Genomic DNA, 16,413 nt, shown 5'->3' with positions numbered 1-16,413 from the left:
GCGAGCGGCGGAACTAGGCGAGGCCCGTGCGCCCGCGGCTGCAAGCGCCCGCCGGGCAGGGAGAGGGGCCAGCGGCGTCAGCGGGGCGGCGGCCACGGCGCGGCGGCATCCCTAGGCGCCTGGGGCGCCTTCCTCAGGAACTGGCAGCTCGCTGCCCCGCCCTCTGCACCCCACTTCTCCGACCCTCCTTCCCAATCCTGCCTCCCCCTGCCCTGGCCTCCAAGAGCCAATTGAGCCCAGTCCCGTGCAGCAGCTGTTGCTTGTGTCGCCGCCTTGTCTCCAGTCTTGGTGCTCTGCCGGGGGTCCCCCGAGGAGCCAGTGCGCGCTGCGGGCTGGGAAGGAGGCGCCGCTCAGCCGGTCCTCCTCCTCGTCTTTCTCCTCCTCCTGCTGCTGCTGCCGCGGGTGCCAGGTCCGTGCGCACCCCAACACCCCCACCGGCTGGGCCTCGGGGTAAGTGCCCTGGCCGGCCGCGCCGCGGCGGGAGGTGTGGGAGGCACCGTGGGGAAGTCGAGGCAAACTTGGTGGCGTGGGAGACTATGCAGGGTGTGGGAACCTCTGGGTAAGATCGCGGGCCTAAGGGGGACGAGGGGGCGCGGCTCATGGAGCTGGGGAAAATGACGAAGTCGGGAAACGGGAATATAGTGCCCCGTTTCCCTCTGTCCCCCTTACCAAAAAACAAAGGTGTGGGAGAGCGCTAGTTGGGAAGGCAGGCCAGATAGAAATAGGCAAAAGGCAGTGACTGGAGCCGAGCCCGATGGATTTCAGGGGCCGACCAGGGGAGGGTGGTGCCCGGGGACTGGGAGGGAGGAGGGCTGCCGGCATGTGAACTGGGGAAGGCAGCTGGGGCTGGAGAACAGCGCGGAAAGGGGGCCCAGGGAGTTGGAAAGAGGGCCAAGAGGAGGGAAGGGAAAGTGACGGGTTATGGGAAGAGAATAGAAAAAAGGTGTCTTTGCGGTGGCCTTGGTAAGGGAAAGGGGCAAGAGGCATAATTAACAAGGCATTGAAAGTATTGAAGTCAGAGCCTTGGGAAGAATCTACCCAACTCTCGGCGGTCCACGCAGGGACAGACCTCAGCCTGTGAGCCTTGAGCCCAGAAGGAGTGGCACCCTAAGGACGCTTGCCAGAGAGCCTAAAATGTTAGGGAAGCCTCATGCCCGCCAGGAACAGAGCCGGCGCTGAGTTCCTGGCTCGGCCGGGGTCAGAAGCGAGGAAAGTTTGCCAGCGAGTGTCCTTTGTGCTGCGTGGAGAGGGGTGTGGGCAGCCGCCGACTCGGCGCTTCCCCGCCTCCCGCGGCGCCCGCCTCTCGCCCAGGGAGTCCCTGCCTGGCAGTCTGGGGTTAGGGGGAAAAGTCCAGCAGCGGGAGGGCCGCTTGTCCCGGGACGGTTCCAGGGGAGCCCGCGCGGAAATGCGGACCAGGAAACGCGGCCCGGATGCCAGATCCAGGAGAAGGGACCTTGCTTGCGGTGTTCACCGCTGTAGCCCCAACGCCAAGAACAGAGCCTGGCCGTGAGGGAATGACTGGCCGAGGTACAAATGGTTGTGAAGCACTTGAACCTCACAGGCAAAGGCTAAGAGTATAAATCCCATCCCACCGTAAGTATTTTCATTCCCAAACCTAAATTAGTAAAGGAAAAGTGGAATTCTAATTGGCTGAGGGAACAGGTACTGCCGACTTGAGCTTTTGCGTGGAGGATAAAAGACAACATGTTTTGTTTTGTTTTGCCATGACAGTCTAAATAATATTAGTGGAATAGGCTCATTATTTCATTTTTAAAAGCTAGGGCTGGAGGAGTGGAAAGTTCAGGAAGGCACTTTAATCAGTATAAATCTAGAGTAAAAGTGTTATTGGCTCCAGGGCCATATGTGTCCCGAAGTCTCTGATTTGCATGCAAATGTGAGCGGATCCTGGCAGATGTCTGGCCTCATCCATTCACATGAAGGAATTTGAAAAGACAAGGAGTCTTCAGTTAACAATAGACCTTAAGAAAATAGAATAAAGACGCAGTGTGAGTTTTTCTGTTTGGAAATTCCATGGCTTGCTGACACCTTTATTCAAGAGACAAATTCTTTAAGTGCTATTGTATTGAAAGCTCAAAGTGCTGCTTGCTCTTTACCTGGCTGTATATATTCGTGCAGTATTCAAGCTGGATATCCTGTGCTAGTTAGGAAAATGTTTGTGTGAAGCAGACAGTAACTTTAATCCACTTCCGGCGGCTTGAAATGATTTCTGAATTGACCCAACTTTTCGAGTTTTCTTTTAATAATTTGACTCTTGCTCAAATTTGGTACTCATCTTCAGAGCTATTCATTATAGTAGAAGATCGTTGTCGTTGACCGACACGAAGATCTCCTGAGAATGTCCACTGTCTGGTCAAAGTCATTTCCGTTCTTAAGGCACCAAACTTGTAGAACTGGAGGTGATGCGACTGTCCCATCCCTAGTTACCCTAATGGTTTTCAGGTCACAGAACAGTGAACGGGGAGGCAGTCGTGCAATAGACTGTGGAGCAAGGGCCTTTCTGCTGTGTCTAACATTAGCTGAGTGACCACACTGCACTGTTCACCTCTTGGCATTGTGCGACAGCTGAACAAAAGGCAGGCAGTGTGGGCCGCACGTGAGGCAGGCGATTTTATTAATACCTACGACTAACCAGCCCAAGTGGCCTCTTCTTTTGTCAACCTCAAACACTGTTGAAGGGAAAAAGAACCTATTCACGGAACAGCATTTGCCCCTGTATCCTATATATTCACTGAAAGGGACATTAAAATACAACACCCCCCACCCCCCACCAGAATAAAAAGACAACATTGTTTTGGAGGGCCCAGTGTTTGGGGGGAGGGGTGGACAACAGATGTTAGTCTGCTATTTTACATGTTCCCTTAAGTTATTTTTGCAGGTTCAGTGCCTTTTATACATAAGGCGATATTTTCCCAGGAGGGGAAAAATGAATTGAATCTATTTTCAGTAAGAAAATGTTATAGCCAAGTTTGCATTTTCTGTCTTAGAGCTATATAGAAGTCAGAAAGTAACAAATCATCATAATAAACTCTTAATTTGGCTCTTCACGCCTGGGATTCTGTCTTCCTGATAAGAGTTGAAGGGTAACTTAAACTTGACATTTCTAGACTATAAACCATTTTGTTGTAAAGTTATCAAGGTATTTTGAAACCTGGTAACTTAAAACGACGCTCACATTTGTGAAACCTTATCTTTGGCAGTTAACCTGCCTGTGTAATCTTTATTCTGCAAGTCTAATGAAAGGAAAAATTAGAACTCATTCCTTGGTAAATAAAAGTAATAAAGTGTTTAATTATTAGAAAGGGATCATTCTGCTAAATAAAAGATCTCAAGACCAGATCCAACTGCAGACTGTGGTTCTAAAAAAAATAACCTCAGCTAGCTCTGGTTAATGTCTGAAATTCTGGGAAAGCAAGGAAAAACTCAACCACTGATCTCTCACTAGTTAGTCTGTGCTAAGGCCACCTTCTTGACCTAAACTGCTAGAGCCATTACCACATAGTCTAAAGCAGTGACACTCACGGGAATATACTAGGTACTAAAGAAAATCGGTCTTTACAGAGTTATATTGCTACTTCCCAAGCCAGTGGAATATAAATAATGATGATAAATAATCAGAATGGTGGGCTTTTTATACCACCATAAGTAGGCCATAAGTCATAAATAAAATATGGTAAATTATAGGATGCAGATGCCATTTTTACAAGACTTGCATAATGCTTACTTAAAATTTATTTTTAAGTTACAAAATAATAGTTCTCTGAATGATTCATTTCAGCACTAATGTCAGGTTATTCAAATATTGTATTTAATTTTTAAAAATTATGCTGAACATCTATTTTGGGTTAAGCCAATCTGGAGATAAAGCAAATTCCATTTTAGAATCATATGATCATTTAGAGTCGTATGTTTCTGGGAACAATGAAAGTATCTTTAACTCATGAATAGAGCTTTGATTAATATTTAATTCAGGATGAAATTATATAGATGAAGTCAGAAAAACATTTATTCTCTTGTTTTGGCTCAAAGTACAGAATAGAGATAAAAGTTAAACCCTATCTGTAAAATTCAATACTTTAGTGACCAAGGGATCCATTTGTTCTCAAGTCTTTTTAGGTGAAGTTTGCTTTTTAATTTCTTGTTTTAGCATATTAGCATTCACCTACTTTACAGATCTATTACAGAATGTAGCCTCCCAAGTTTTCAAATATAGATAAATGCATGATAAATGGTTTATTGACATTGCATTATAATCCATGATAAAATGATAAATATTTCCAGACTTTATGGGCACCCTGTAGAACTGTTAAGCATATTATCCAATAATTAAAATACATACCATTTTATGTTACAGTTTTTTAAAAGAAACAATATGCAAGCTTTACTACTATTGTATTTTTTACTTTTTGAATGTTTTCAAAGCTCTAGGCAAATGTCGGGAGTTATTAACAATTTTATCACTTGATTGATTGGTTAGCAAGCTATTATCCAGTCATAGCTGGATGATCTTGGATCAGTTGCTTAACTCCATACCAGCCTTCAATTTTGTCATGTATAACATAATCAAGTTGGGAGAATAAGGCTGGAAGGACTAACTGCCATAATCAGCGAGATTACTAAAAGTTTTATGTAAGCCATACCTCCAGTACCACAATTAACATAAACATTTAACTTATATGGAACCATTTTATCTAATGAACTGAGATGCGAAGAAGCTAAGGGTGAACTTGAAATAATACATTCCCAAGGTCCTGTCCACTCTGACTTCAGAGTACCCTCTAAAGATGCTGCTGTATCAGCTTAAGACACTTAGTTTTAAAATCTGTGGAGTGAAAACTGCTTTTAGAGTGGCTTATTGCCTTCCATTTATACTCTTTATTGCTCAGAGGTTGGAGTGTTATTTGAAAGCTCTGATTAATATAAATGAGTTGTAATTTTCCAACCCAGGCTGTCCTAGCTCACATCTATTATACCACTGGCAGACATGTGGACTCCACAGCTGTCCCCTCATTTGTGTATGAAACAGACACACTGGTGGCATTTTTGGTTACCATAGTTACATTAACAATATACATATGACATGACATCCTTCTATGTGAGAGGTTTCTGTGGCAGATATTTTGTAGACCTGGGAGTAAAGGAAAACTATTTAAGTTTGGGGAACACATAAATTAGTCTGCCATTGTATTCTGGAGCCACCATTTCAATCCAGGGAAGAGAGCCATCCTACAGTAGTGTCCAGGATAGGGAAATCTTGGAAACAAAGATTTTCAAGGGAGGCATTTCCAGCAATGCCTAACCTCTTCAGGAGAATGTCCATTGAATATTCATTTCAAAATATTTGCTTTTCCTATTTATGACTGCCCTTTGTGAGATAATGTATTAGCCTAGTCATTTTCAATTTGTAGGGGCACAGTGGGCAGTACCAATATTAGCATCTATCTCAATAAGACCTAGGAAACAAAAAATGAGTTTGCACTGTTAAGCAGTGAGCCACAGAAAGAATCATCCTTTAGAAAAACTAAAAAAGCTTTAAAAGAAAGAAAGGTGGCTTAATTGGTTTCATGCCTATAATTTTCCCCTCTAGAAAAAAAATGTTAGCATGGCAATAAAGAATATCATTAACCTGCATTGTTATTTCATAATAGTGATAAGTCTTAATTTGCATCCATAATAATCAGTGTAATCAAGTACTGTACAGAGAATCAGGAAGGCGCAGGCTCAATTCCCAGCAGTGACACTAATGACTCAATGTCTGACCTTCTGGATGTCCTGCAATCCTCCTGGTGCTTCATGGTCCTATCAGAGTTGTGCATTAAAGGATCCAGGAACACTGGTAGATGATTTAAATATTACCAGTGCAAATAATTTGATTTCTGTCCCAAGAGCTAGAATTATATGGAGAGCTAATGGTCTGGGCACAGCCCCTACCTTTCTGCAAGGTGATGTTTCTGGCCCCTAATTCCATAGCTAAGAGATTTTATTGTTCTCTCCCTAGCATTGACAGTTGCTCACCACCTCACCTGGGCCCACCTGAGGAGAAAAATTTTACCAGGGGTACAGGAAGCCATTTACAATCATTAAACATTTGTTCACCCCACAAGTATATGTTGAGCACCTGCTGTATGCCAGGCATTACAGAAAGCAATACAACTAAAATAAGTTAGCTTGATTTTTCTGCAGCTTGTACATTGCAGCATTTTGTTTCCATTAACCTATGCATTCTCCTACAAGTATTTCTTGAGTGCTCTGCATGAAAAAGGCATTCTGCACAGAGGATTTCAACCAAGGGTGATTTTTGCCTCTGAGGGGACATTTGGCAATATTTGGAGACCTTTTTTTGTCAGCTGCTGTCACAAGTGAGGGTAGAAATGAGGGTGGTATACTGGCATCTAATGGGTAGAAGCCAGGGATGCTGCTCAACAAAATGCACAGCACAGGACAGCCCCACAATGAAGAATTATCTGGTCCAAATGTCATCAGTGCCAAGGATCCTGCCTCTGCCCTCAGTGAGCTTCAGTCTAGTCGGGGTTACAGAAAGGAGACTGACAAGTGCAGCATAGTGTGCTATGATGGTGAGAGTGCAGGCTACAGAAGTACAAAAGCAGCAGCCTTAATTCAGATGTCGGCTGCCAGCAGAGGCTTTATGAAACGTACTGGTTAATTCACAGAACGGGCTTTTACCTGCCACACAAGTGCTCAGCGGGAGACGATTTTCGATCTAGCCTCGTTGAACGTAGTGGGTTGGATGGTTGCTTGAGAGAGGGTAGACTCCTTAAGTTTGTCGAGAACTTTAAACTGAAGATGGAGTTAATGCCTTGTAGGATTTGGTCAGAATTCAGTGTGTCTTGAGTAAACAGGAGAGGAGGCTGGAAACAGAAAGTCGATAGCAATAAACATAGGACAGCACATGCTGCATGAAGAGAAGATAGAGCTGAGTTGACAAAGCTGTCACTGCCTCATATTTTAGAGCTTTAAACTTTGCCAGATCCTTAAATATGTATCTCATTTGACCTGTAACATCCTGAGATACCACATGTGATTGTTCTTTCTCCTTTTCCCCAATAACTGAGAGATCAGAGTCATGGAAAGGTTCATTGTGACTGTGGACAAGTCACTCAACGAAGTTCATCTATAAAAGAAGAGGTCTTGTGAGGCTCCTCTTCCTAGCACAAGTTGAATTTGTCTGGGGTCACGCATCTAGGGGAAGACTGGAGGTGGGATGAGACATGAGACTCCTGCCTCTCTCAGACCTAGTGTCTTCCACTCAGATGGTAGCTGCTTCCTAAACTGTGGAGTCCTAACCGGTAACAAGATGACGGTGACTCAGCATGCTAGCTCTTGGGTTACCGAAAAAAGCAAGGACCTGCGACGCATCAGTTAAAAAGTATCATGCAGGGAAACTTCAACTGGGTTTCCCCTCCACCTAAGGATTAGTCACACCTCCTCCCTAATGGCTTATCTTAAGCTGACCTTAGCCACTTAAAAAATACTTGTGACAATCTGGGAAGGAAGGTTCATAGGAGAGTGCAGCTAGATTTAGAAAACAAGATAGAAAATGGGACAACCCAGAACATGTGGGACGAATGGACATTTTTTAATGATTTTTTGTTGATTTTTGTTTTTTCTTTGATAGGAACATTTTAACTTTCAGAGAATAATGACCAGTGTATACAGATATGCACACATATCACACATATAGAGCAGGGAAGACAGATTTCGTACAAGTTTATGTTTGTTTCTTGTTTGTTTAGTAAGACTTGCACATCAGAACGAGTTTTGGAGAGAACCTTCCCTCAAGGTCTTATTTCTGGTTTCTCTGGGTTGATGAGTGTAAGGTTTCCTATGAGAAGTAAGACTGAGAAGCCACATGACTACTCAAGGTTCTTTTCATTCTCTGTGGTTTCCAGGATCAGGAGTGAGAGTTAGGTAGGACTTCAGCCATATCCTGAGCATTTCCAGGACACATGTGGAATCTACATGAACTCTTCAGACCATCAGAGAACCATAAGGACAGTGCAGTAGCAATGACTGGCTTTCTCCAGGTTGTTATTCCAACTGATTGTGGTTCTGTGCAGTGAGGACTACATGTAAGGCCTAACCCCCAAAGGACCAGTTAGCTTTGCTGTGTTCTACAGGGACATAGCCAGCTTCCTCACATACTCAGAAACATCCTTTCTCACGTGAAGGCCATGTGAAAAACATAGGTCACTTCAAAGCCATCTGAAGGCAAAACACAAAATATGTGGGCAAATGCTGGTGGGATATTTTTCTCTTCATGCATTCATTCACACTGTCAAAATGGAGTCCCGGTGAACAAGTTCCCAAATGGCTTCACTACCAGGATTGATCTCTGGAGCGAGAGATTAGTTCTATGCAAATGAGATGCTTTAGTGACCACCATTTTTCCTAACGTAGCATATAGTAGTAGCAGTAGAATAATGATATCCTACGCTGTGCCTTTCCAACGTGTTGGGACCCACCACCAACACCTTATGTGTTGTGATTAACTCCTTTAATCCTTGCAACAACTCTGTAATGTAGACACCCACTTTATAGCTCAGGAAACTAAGGCAGACTGCAACTATGTAACTTGCCCAAGGTCAGACAACTAGTGTGTATGTAATAAATATTTGTCAAGTGGATGAGTGAATGAATGGATACACATCTGTTTTAGAGGAGAGTCCTTTATTTGAATTCTCAGTTTATGGCATTCCTGCTTCCCAGGCAGGGCATTTTCAAGAACTGCCTCTGTGACTTGTGAATGATAGGGGAAGAGCTGGTCAGTGGAGAAGCAGGGGTTGAACTTGGGTCTGTCTGACTTGACACCTGTACTGTTAAAAGTGCTTGGCTATGTTTCTTCCTCTTTAATTGCAGCGATAAAACGAGAACTGGACTACGTTAGCTCTCAGCCCATTCCACTCAAAAAATTACATGGTTCCATGTTAAAGTCTATGTAAAATAAATCACCTTTTTTTTTTTTTTTACTACTTTTAATTTTGAAATCTAGTTTGGTATTTTTATTTAACCAATCATTGAATTATCTTTTAAAATTATTATTAACAACATATTTATAAACCCTCTTTAAATCATTTTAAATGGATGAGAATGCATACAGATTGCATTCTCCTAACCATTACCATCTCACTGCCTATTAAGTTATATCATCATTGTCTAAATTTAGAAGGTGTCTAAAAATTGAAAAGCATCTTTTGTTACACAGGGAAAAGAAACGTAAAGTGATTAATTTTGAAAAAATTACTGCCGATATTTGCAGAAATAAGTAGGTTGCTGAATCTAATGAATAGTATTGAATGATTTTTTTTTTTTCTTTAAGATGGAGCCTTGTTTCTGTCGCCCAGGCTGGAGTGCAGTGGCGCGATCTTGTCTCACTGCAGCCTCTGCCTCCGGGGTTCAAGCAATTCTTGTGCCTCAGCCTCCTGAGTAGCTGGGATCACAGGTGCCTGCCACCATGCCCAGCTAATTTTTGTATTTTTAGTAGAGACAGGGTTTCACCATGTTAGCCAGACTGCTCTCAAACTCCTGACCTCAAGATATCCACCTGCCTCGGCCTCCCAAAGTGCCAGGATTACAGGTGTGAGCCACCACGCCTGACCATGAAGAGTACTGAATGATTTTTATGAGCTTCAAACTGCTAGCAGTATTAAAAACTACTACTTGCGATTCGCTTCTAAAGATTGTTTTGCTTTAAGGTGTCCTTCTGACAGGCAAGTGAAGCATCAGAGCAATGTGTCAGTCATTGCCATCGTGTTACAGGATGTGCAGCCTAAGGCAGGGGAAGGAGTGGGTAACAAGGCATGTCCTAGATTTGGGAAGAATTAGTTTCAGAACTGCTTCTCAGCTCTGTGATCTAGAGTGATTTCATGGAACCTCAGTATCTACATCTGCAAAATGGGATAATAATAGAGCCTGCCTTTTAGAATCGTTGGAATCATTCAGTGAGAACATGCATATAAAGTCCTTAGAACAGTTCCTGTTCCAAGGTACATACTTAGCATACAGTAGCAATGAGTAGAAGTATTTATGTTCACATCTGATATTTCTGCTGCTACAAGGTCTGAATTCTGAGGATGCTAATTCTGAGGCAAGGAGAGAGATTTTAAGGGACAAGAAGACTCAGACTAGATATTTTATGAAGTCAGTAGTTCACATGGCTGTCACCTTTCATGGTAGACCCCTAGATTGCTTTATATTTGTCCAGACATGAGAAATCTGGATTCTGCTGATGTGCCTTGAAAGAACTGGCAAACAGGTGAATACATTAGAGCCTTTTTTTGTTTGTTTCTAGATCCTCTTCTGTATCCCACTCTCTCTTTTCTGTCTGGAAATATTATAATGTCCCTAAATGGTAATTCATGGAATCACATTTTCCAAATAAAGAGAATGGGTTAGATTCAGAGTTATCATTCCACCAAGAAGAGCTGAACTTAAGACATTGTAACAAACCCAAAAGCTTCATCTCTCTGCATCCATTGTGATATTAAGGTTGTTGGGCCATGTAAAACTCTGAGAACAATGCTGAGCGTCTTGTAAATGGTCCATAGACAATGCAGCTACCATTGTTATTGTTAATTCTTAGTATCATCGTCATTATACAACATTACCTTATATCTTGACCAAACCACAAGGCTCCTGGTTAGGACCAGATTAGAACAGTGCAATTTAGCCACAAATCTTTCTGGAAGCAAGAGAAAGTCACCAGGCATGCTGGGCATGGTGGTGCACACCTGTAGTCCCAGTTACTTGGGAGGCTGAGGTGGGAGGATCACCTGAACCCAGGAGGTCCAGGCTGCAGTGATTCCTGATCACACCACTGCACTCTAGCCGGAGTGACAAAGCAAGACGTTGTCTCTTAAAAAAAAGAAAAGAAAGAAAAAAAAAAAAGAGAGACAGTCACCAGGCAAGCCAAATCAGGTGTGACCCTTAGGGAGATCCCTGGTGAACCCACAGAGGCCGGTTGCTATGAGTTGGCCTCCCTAGTACCTCCCATGTTTCAGCTAGCTGATTTTCACTTGCACATGAAGGGAAGAGTTGAGGATACCATTAACTTGATTTTCTTTGAATTCTTTGTGAGATGGAAATAGTAATTATTTGTAGAGAACTTCATATTCATTGTCTTGTTTAATCCTCATCATCAGTGCTTCCCAATTGCTGTGACCACATTTACAGGTAATTGTAGATATCCATACTCTTAGCTCTGGGGGAAAGCCAGTACCGCACAGCTGGTCACCTGGCTACCCTTGCAAGCCAATAAATAGAGTTTTCTAAGTGTGCTGAGAGGAACACATACCAACTCTGGGAGTTATGTATTATCCCCATTTTAAAGATGTGGGAAAAAAACACCCGAGACAAGGATCTTCCCAGTATCTTACAGCTAGTAAGAAGTATGCGTAGGAACAATACTCTTAACTCTGGTTTTCCTCCAGACGGAGTTAGTCACACTGTCCTTGATTTCCCCACATCTCCTTGTCCTCACTCAAGTCTAGCATGTGTTATCTTTATTTACATCCTATAATACCACCACCACCAAGCAGCTCCTTAAGGGAAAAGACTGTGACTGAGTCTTAGGTCCCTGGCACCTATGAAAGCATTTGGCATGTGGAAAATGTACTTAGCAAATATTCAGTCATTGAAAGAGGAAAGGAATTTCCGTATCATATGTCTATTTCATTTTGCCATATTGCTTCTTTAAAGTAATTTTTACAAAGTTATTTCATCTGTATTTTGGTAGAAAATGAGTAGTTCATAAACCTGTATTATACTCAGAGATATTACTATGTTACTGCTTTAGAGAGGTTATTATAGAAAGTTGAGCTCATTTGGGAATGCTTTTTGTGATATTATTGCCAAGGAAGTGTTATTAATCAAAAAGTATTCATTAAATGCATATCGAGTATCAAGTGCTATTAGAAAGGTGATATGAGGGTTGAAGAAAATGTACATGGTGTTATTTCTGTCCAGACGAGTTTCCAGACTCATTGGGGAGATAGAGTGAATAGAAGCAAATCAAAATAATTAAGTGATCATCTGTAGGAATTCTGCAACAAAGCAGAAAAACAGGAGCTCAGACCAGACGGGTTTGAATCTCAACTCTGTCACGTAATAGCTGTGCTCAGTATTGGTTAAAAGACTCAATTTATTGCCCCCAAACTCATCTGTAGAAAGGAGAAATAATGTGTACCCATAGGGCTGCTATGAGAATGTATGGGAAAGCACTTGGTACAGTTCTTAGAACATGACATTCACTGCAGTCATTTGGCGGATATCGACAGCCCCACTTGTGTGCAGATCTTCTTCTGTGAGCTGGGAGTACAGTGGTGAGCAAAACAGATGATGTGTGCTCCTTTCCCATGTGGAGCTTGCTGTCTGATGTGAGATAAAAGCAATAATCCAATCATCACACAAGTAAGCGTAAAATGATGGCTGTGTTAAGTCCAGTGAAGAAGTACATGAGGCCAGGAGAATGTAACATAAAGCCTTCGAAGAAAAGACCTTCCTAAAGAAGTGACGTTTATTTAAGCCAAAATCTGAAGGTCATGGGAGAGTTAGCCAGCCAAAGGGTATGGAGAGGGAAGAGCTTGGTAAGCCAGAGCCCAGAGGTGAGAAGGACTTTGGTATGCTTGATCAACAGGGAGAAGACCAGTGAGGCTTAGAATAGAATAAAAGGGGACCTTCTTTTCTGCCTACTTCCAAAGTGCACTTGGAGTTCAGAGAAGGCAGAACTTGTACAAAGTTCAGCAAAGGAAGAGACTGCATCCTATACCAAAGAGATATGTCACCATAACAGAAGGGTTGAATTGGTGGAGAGGGAAATTGTGTGAGCAATTCTATTGAGTCTTGGCAGGTTGGGTGGCATGCCAGTGTCTTACATGTGTGGACTGGCATATGCCAAGTCGGGCACACCAGGAAGAAAGTTTCTTCTCCATTTCTGTGTGGCTTTGAGCATGCTGATTAACTTCTCTGAATGGGAAGATATAATGCATGTGAACATGGCACATAGTGTCTAGTAAATTAGCTTACTTTGTTTTATTTTCTGCTCTTCATTGCCTTTTTCTTCCCTGTTCTACATTTTCCTTTCATTGTAGTGAACCTCTGATTAAGACACTTGCTAATTGACAACACATCACCTGTGTTGCCCACAGATGTAGATTTTTTATAGTAGTTTGGTGATAGCTGAAACATTTCTCTTGCTTGGCATGCAAATGCTTCATGCATGCACTATCATTCTCATTCATGAACTCATTGTGTAAAATGCACTTAGCCATATCTGGCTGCTGTTCGCATGAACAGAGGTGATTGCTGGTGTGTGTAAAATGCACTTAGCCACATCTGGCTGCTGTTCGCATGAACAAAGGTGACTGATGGTGAGTGGACAAGATCCTCCACAAGCTTTAGATGGCAATTTCATTGGAGCTGTAATGACCATAACACTTAGTTGTTATTGATTTGTCCTCAGTGGAGAGATGTACTTTTCTGCCTGATCTTAATTATGGGTGGTAATATTAGACCATTTCAACACTGAGTTAGCATTTTGCCCTTGTAACAATTTTAGTTCCATCTTTGTATTGACTTATAAGTAAATTTAGACACTATTACCAAATACTTATGAGAAAAAGATAGTGGGGGTAGAGTTGGTTATTTTCAGCAAGATGCTGAGTTATCCTTTATTGCATGCTTTATGGCAGTAAATCTTGGACTCCCCTGCACCCTTTTATTCCTAACCTGCTTTTCTCTCTGTGTCTCTTGAGATCTTAAGTCTTCTACTTCACTAGATTATGAGAAAAACTCCCAAATTTGTCTCCAACCATAGCGTCACTCCCAAACTCCAGTTCTATGTTTCCAAATGCCTGCTGCATATTTTCACCCTGAAAATCACAACATCACTGAAGCAGCAAGAGGAAGAAGTGGTTTCCGGGATGCAGAGTGAACTGTGGCTGTACAAGAGGAGAGAGAATGTTCCTTTTGTAGAGGAACGAAACCCCTGCCTATTAACGCAGCAGGGAGGGAACCAGGAGGAGAAGTACTCCAACCTGTCTTTTCCCACCCTCTTCTAATCATTCAAATGGAAACTCACCCCACTCCCAAAATGAGCTCCTGCCATTGCTGGCCCTTATCTTGTTTTGAGAACTGCTATTATCACATCACTCAGGCTCAACCTTGAAATTATTTTTAACTCTTCCCTCCCCTGTCTGCACATCTAGTCAACTGCAGTATCTAATAGATGCCTCTCTAGTTATAGTTCCCTAGTGTCTTTTAAATATGGCGCTGCTTCTTTGTTCCTGTGAACACCACCCCAATTCCAGCCCTTATCACCTCTCCTTTAGCTTATTGAAAGTACTTCTTAACCAGTTTCCCCCTATGTAGTGTGCCTCCTCTCCAGTCTAACATACAGCTGGTGGACTCATCTTTCAGAATTATAGAAGGGATCCCATGGTTCCCCTGTAAAGAGGCATTAAATGGTTCCCCCTGGCTGTAGTATGGTGCTGGATATTCTTGATGTCCCTCCAGTTCCACCCGGTACCCCTTTCCACTTTGCTTTGTACCCCAGGAATCAGATGTATATGGACTGTACCCATAAATGGGTCCCTTGCTTCTTGTTGGGTTCTGCATCCTGTGGTAGCTCACTCAGGGTTGCTTGCCCATCCTTTTTGAGTTGACTTTAACCTTGCCCATCCCTTATGCTATTGTTTGAATGTATGCATCCCTCTAAAATTTGTATATTGGAACTTAAACCCCAACATGATGGTATTAAGAGGTGGGGCCTTTTGGGAAGTGATGAAGTAATGAGGGCTCTGCCCTCATGAGTGGACTAATGCTCTTATAAAAGAGATTGAAGGGAGTTCTTTAGTCTCCTTTTGTCCTTCCATCTCCTCTGCCATGTGAGCATGTGAGGACACGGCTTCAGTTTTGTCTTTGCCCCCTTCTGCCATGTGAAGACACAGAAAGAAGGCAGCATCTTCAAAGTAGAGAGCAGGCCTCACCAGACACCACATCTCCTGGTACATTGATTTTGGACTTCCCAGCCTCCAGAACTGTGAGACAATAAATTTATATTCTTTATAAATTACCCAGTCTCAAGTATTTTATTGTAGTGACAGGAATGGAGTAAGACATCTTATAAATGTTCCCTTTTTAAAACCTTTCTTTATTCATTCCCTCTTTAATGTACCATCTGTTTTCTTCTGAGTCTCTGACAAGGATGAGAAATCAGAGAAAACTCCTTAGTGAAGCATAAAGGCCCTCCATATCTAGGAACCATCCTACCTTCCTATCTAGATTTCCATTGCTACTGTGGCATAACCAAAATCCCATTCAAAATGAAAGCATTCCTATTTTGTCCCCTATTGGTGTCTGCTGCCTTGGCACCTTTACACTAGTGGCATGCCTGTAAATGTTTAACAACTGGCTCTCCAAAAAGGTAAGCCCTCCTTTTTATGACCAATTTTAAGCTACCAGTGTGATGTCTCTGAACTCAGATTTGGAAAGAAATGCTCACAACTGGCTCAGAATACCATCGCTTTGTGTACAACTCCCCCTCCATCTGGGATGCTCCGCAGCTTTCCCCACCTCCCCTGCCACTGCCCTCAGTGCCTTACACAATTCATTTCTATCACTCCTGTGGGCATTTGGAATGGCACAAAAACTACTTACTAGCCACATGTTGATGGTAATATTTGTGTACCCAGAATCTTTTGGTGAGTGCCAACATAGGTACTAGTTGGATTTTTGAGACTTGAAAACCCTGAAGTGAAAATAAACTAACTACTTGCTCACATTTTATGCTAAGTTGGTGAAGCATACTACTTAATGTTGCTTAATTCTCCAATAAAATAATTCTCATTTTCTGGTCTTGTTTTCAAATTATGTCTTCATTATCCTCAATTAAATGTAATTTGAAGTAATAATAAACCACCATTAAAATATATCTCCTCACTATTATAACCATTTGAATGTTCTATAGTTTAAATTATGTCCCCTTAAATAAAACTCTACAGAAATTTTAAGGTACGTGTTCATCCTAGACATATAAGATTGCACTGCAATTTACTCTAAAATTTATTTTATTAAGAAATAACCGGGCCGAATAGGAACAGCTCCAGTCTCCAACTCCCAGCGCGAGCGACACAGAAGACCGGTGATTTCTGCATTTTCAACTGAGGTACTGGGGTCATCTCACTAGGGAGTGCCGGACAATCGGTGCTGGTCAGCTGCTGCAGCCTGACCAGCGAGAGCTGAAGCAGGGCGAGGCATCGCCTCACCTGGAAGCGCAAGGGGAAAGGGGATCCGTTTTCCTAGCCAGGGGAACTGAGACACACAACACCTGGAAAATCGGGTAACTCCCACCCCAATACTGCGCTGTAAGCATACAGGCAC

The 16,413-nt window shown here is 42.7% G+C and overlaps 1 protein-coding gene across 2 annotated transcripts in view; it reads left to right on the top strand.

Moving 5' to 3' along the window:
• Window positions 1–6: 6 nt before the first annotated feature.
• Window positions 7–16,413, top strand: part of LRRN1 (leucine rich repeat neuronal 1) — a 54,928-nt gene continuing 38,521 nt past the window's right edge. The window contains exon 1 of one of the 2 annotated variants that reach the window (XM_017870726.1): window positions 7–450. The gene's annotated coding sequence lies outside the window, so the exon portion shown is untranslated. Of the gene's footprint in view, window positions 451–1,311; window positions 1,594–16,413 lie in introns of those variants that run through there. The other variant, XM_017870727.1, reaches the window with a different exon arrangement.

Source organism: Rhinopithecus bieti, unplaced genomic scaffold (genome assembly GCF_001698545.2).
Source record: "Rhinopithecus bieti isolate Rb0 unplaced genomic scaffold, ASM169854v2 scaffold_5101, whole genome shotgun sequence".
Taxonomy (NCBI): domain Eukaryota; kingdom Metazoa; phylum Chordata; class Mammalia; order Primates; family Cercopithecidae; genus Rhinopithecus; species Rhinopithecus bieti.
The sequence above is the reverse complement of the archived record's forward strand: the minus strand, read 5'-3'. Positions and strand labels throughout refer to the sequence as shown.